Source organism: Brienomyrus brachyistius, chromosome 3 (assembly GCF_023856365.1).
Source record: "Brienomyrus brachyistius isolate T26 chromosome 3, BBRACH_0.4, whole genome shotgun sequence".
In the NCBI taxonomy this organism is placed as follows: domain Eukaryota; kingdom Metazoa; phylum Chordata; class Actinopteri; order Osteoglossiformes; family Mormyridae; genus Brienomyrus; species Brienomyrus brachyistius.
Window position 1 is genome coordinate 35,641,887 of NC_064535.1, and position 4,385 is coordinate 35,646,271.

General features: G+C 43.6%; 1 non-coding gene across 1 annotated transcript; it reads right to left on the reverse strand.

Moving 5' to 3' along the window:
• Positions 1 to 2,916: 2,916 nt before the first annotated feature.
• Positions 2,917 to 2,988, reverse strand: trnaw-cca (transfer RNA tryptophan (anticodon CCA)). Its single transcript has one exon. It is a non-coding gene; the product is annotated as a tRNA-Trp (tRNA).
• Positions 2,989 to 4,385: the final 1,397 nt, after the last annotated feature.

Consider the following 4,385-nt stretch of genomic DNA (forward strand, 5'->3'; position numbering starts at 1 on the left):
TCCGGGGCAGGACTGGAATTTTCTAGTGAAATTGCAATTTCTTGCAAATCAGTTGCAACAGAATGAACCATGGAAAAAAACTGCATCTGACCTGCCTTTTACTGGCTATATCTGAACTCAAATGTTCTGAGCTGTTTAATACTTCTGAGTTCTAATAACTATTAACCTGCACGTATGTTTAGTACTTACTGATGTGTGTAGGTTTGCGTAAATCTCCGAGACTGATTAATTTGTTTATTTATTCATTTTTCACTAGCATATTCCATAAACATGTTTCCTTAAACTCAATCATCTCACTAGTAATTGCCTGGAAAAGCTAATATGTTTATGAAAAGGACTGACATCCCAGGAAAGAAAATTAAATGTCAAATCATCGACTGCTGCACACTAGCAAATGGGGAGGTTATGCTGAAATTATGAATTTGTTTTGACAACGTGAGTTGCCCGCAGGCAGGTGGAAAGGAAAGGTTCTAGAGCAATAAACCAAAGTTATAGAATAGATTGAAATTACACAGAAAGGGGACCACAGGCCTGGACATGACTGACTGTTCCCCCACAGCATTTTCAAGGTCTAGTCAACCAGCGATATTATTTGTTCATAATTGATACATGGTTCATGGACTGATTACTGAAACAGAAAGCAAGTCAGTGTTTTCTGGGACTCATTGACATTTTTACCATAATTTCACCAAACTAGTAGCTTATCCTACAAATTGAAAACTCCAAAATTGAAAAATATAAGCCGACTGCATTTATGACAGCTGTTTGGAAGCACTGTGGAGAAAGAGGATGGAATCCACAGTGTCAGGGTTTAGCCTATTTTGATGTGCTTCCAACAGGTTTTGATCGATAATGAAATGCGTTTTGTAACTTTTTGACCTGCCCCGCCCGCACCCACGATATTTTAAAAAATGTCTGCCCTAAAACCTCCCGCACCCGCGGGTCACGGGTTGACCCGCGCATCACTAGTGGCTACATTCACATTTTACTGACACAGCGAATGCTGTTATTCAAAATGGTGTCATTGAAAAAGCAGGATCAGTCAGTTCCTGGAGTCAGTTGGGAGTTAAGGGCCTTGCTTAGGGGCCCAACGGTGACATCACTCTGTTGACCAAGGGATCTGAACCTGGAGACCTTCCGATCATAGACCCAATATCCGATCCCACTGAATCACAAACCACCCTGAAGTCAGTTAGTAGTTGTCTCGCATGTCCATTTTTGTGTATTATGATATGGCCTAACCTCGGCCTACGTACAGGGGTGCTGCTAAGGTGTCTGGTTTGTGTGGAGCTTTCAGCTAAGTGTCCAGTGTGTGAGTGGCCCGTGTGTGTGGTGTCCACAGATGGGGATCAGCTCTCAGGCATGGCTCTGCACAATTCGCATCACAATCATGGTCATTCTGATTCATAGAATCACCATTATCATCCTTCTGGCAGGTCACCATCAGGGCCGTCAAATGACCTGCGACTTAATCCTACTGGAATCTGAGAGACCCACACATGCGTATGAGCGGCCTCACCCACGTCTGTCACATTATCTGATGCAGTTTATTATCTCTATCCCAACTAGGGAGACACTCCTGTCCCCCTATTGGCTGCAAGAGGAAAAAACCTCGACAGGGATAAAACAATTGGCCAATCACAGAGCCAGACTGTATTAGTGCGCAAGTAGGAGAGACCACATTCTCCCCTGTTGTACATTTACCCCACATTAGTGCAGATGTGCAGGGGATCAGTCCTTTAGTGGAAAGCACGTGGGTCGATGCAAAAAATAAAAGACTGGAATACTTCAAGTTTGGCGTCACCAAGTCGGAGAGTAAATAGTGACGGGCATCTCCACCTGGGCGTAACATTTCACTCATTAAGTTATGCAAACTGCCTGAGTCTGCAGGAAGGGGAGTCACTTCCTGAGAACGAAGCTAATTAAGCATTAGTGATAGTGCCCCCCCCCCCCCCCCCCCCCGCTAATTAGTCTCTCCTGATTTCATTTTCGAAACCATCCTTTGTTTCCGGAGTTCAGAGGTTAATCGATGGGAACAGTCTGAGGATTTTTCCTTTCCAGCACTACAGAAGCTAATTGGTGGAACATTTCGCACACAAATTCACAGAACCGCTTTACGGCGGATCAAAGGAAGAGGCTTTTGTTTTAATAAAGCCTAACCTCATTAAATGGGACATTCAGACCCTGTAATATTTCACCTTAATTTATTTTATTGTGCATTTATGCCTCGTTCAGTTTTATTAGCCACGATAATAATATACATCTTAGACTTTAGAGGGAAGAGGACGTCGATCCCTCTGGTTCGCATCATCACTCGCTGAATTCATACCCAGCCGGACCACATAAAATCCCGCGGGAACAGAAACCTCCCCAGGCAGCCAAATCTCTACGTTTCACCTCAGTACTGTGCGTATTTTCATATTCCATCTACGTATGTTATACGTACTTATATAGAAATCGTTGTGTGCGGTACTGTGTATTGTCGATTTTTTGTCTTTTTGTGTAGTTGTGTACTGTGCAGACTTGTCATTACAAGTAATTTCTTAATAATGGAAGTGTTATGATTAACCTTTGTAAGGTACTGAATTCGCTTCTTGCTGAACTGGGTTGTTTCTTTAGGCTTCCGGGTTTCTGGAATATACCCTAAGTACTCGCCCTACTTGTGCATGGTCACATTTTGCTCTGGGCCGTTTCTGACCTTTGACCTACGATTCGTGCCCATATCCTGGAATACAGTTTATTAAACCTGATATCCCTATGCTTTATATCAAGACCTCTTCCATTACAGGGGAATTCTGTCCAGTAGTGCCCTGTACCATTAATTGAAATTGTGAAATTAATATTTTATCATAATGATTCATGCACAAAACTCAGAACTTTTTTTATTACTCCAGCAGAAATAGCTTAAGTTAATCATGACCCCGACGTGATTCGAACACGCAACCTTCTGATCTGGAGTCAGACGCGCTACCATTGCGCCACGAGGTCTTCGCAACGTTAACTTAGATCCACAAGGTACAATGCTGATTATTTGTCGATCAGTAAATTGGATGTTTCAAATAAAAAATGCGGTCAACAATGAGATTGGCTGCAGGTCAGTTGTTAGAGACAGAGTTGTCTATGGTTGAGTCCGATTTAGAACACTAGGAGAAAAGGAGCGGGAAATGAGATGCAAAGCACAATGGCAAGTGTCGTAGCTTTATGTTCAGATACAGTATATTGTTATAATTCAGGGGAGACACAAGAACACCCGAGTGAACTTTATGAGGGGTACTGACCAAAATAATAAGTAAATCCGGTGAGCTAACTGCGTGAAGCCCTACTAAGCCCGGCCCTAAACCAAAACACACGCTAACCTCAATCGCTAATTATCCGGAAAACAGGGACAAGACCATATACACGCAGAAGTAAATGACAGCCACTCCCAACAGCCCGTACATGGAATATTTGCACATTACTTACAAGAAGCAATCAAGCCAAAATCGAAATCCAAAATAAGTAACCAACAGCCAAAAGTGAGGTCAAACACACCGGACATCAAATCACAATTAATCATAAAGAGAGTCAAGCCAAGAGCAGTGAAATCTCTGGACTGTGCTCGATGGACCTTTCATTCTGCTGCAGGATGAAGAGCGAGGAACAGGAACGAGTGATGAAAGTACTTTTTCGATTCCAGCACGGTGTGCAGATGGAAACACGGAAAACCTGGAATGGGAATTGCTGGAATCTGAAATGACAGAGACACACGGACCGTAATCGCATTTTTATCTGGGCAAATGTATTGTTTATATTTGGGTATTTTGTACAAACATCTAGCAACTCCCTGTGAAAATGGAACATAGCGTTATCTCCTAGCACAGGGGTAGCCAATCTTATCCGCAATGGGCCGGTGTGCATGTGGGTTTTTGGGGTAACCTTTAGGTCAGCTGTTCACACCCAGGTGTGAGGGCTCTTCAGCCAATTGGTCCTCTAATTAGTGACCTAATTAGGGAGTCGCAGTGAAAATCCGCACACACAGCGGCCCTTTCTGGGTAAGATTGGCCACCCCTGTCCTGGCATATAGAATAACTCCTGTGCTTTATCTGCCCTGTGTGCTGTCTGGAGTCCAGACCAAGTTCCAATAAAAGATGAAGTCACAAATAGGAGAAATCAAGTAAAATCTTCCTACATGCTGCGATCACGCCCGTTACTGGTGAGCAGCATCGGTAAGGTGCCCTGAAGTGCGTAGACGGTGTGCAGCCTTTCCGCATGCTTCACGTTCCGCTTTATTCCAGGGCTGTTCTGTGGAAGCTCCATTGTTTGATACTGTGAAAAGCCTCGTTAGATTACAATCAGGCCCACTAAGTGCAAACAAACCTGTCTCATGACCCGAGGCTGTTTCCCCA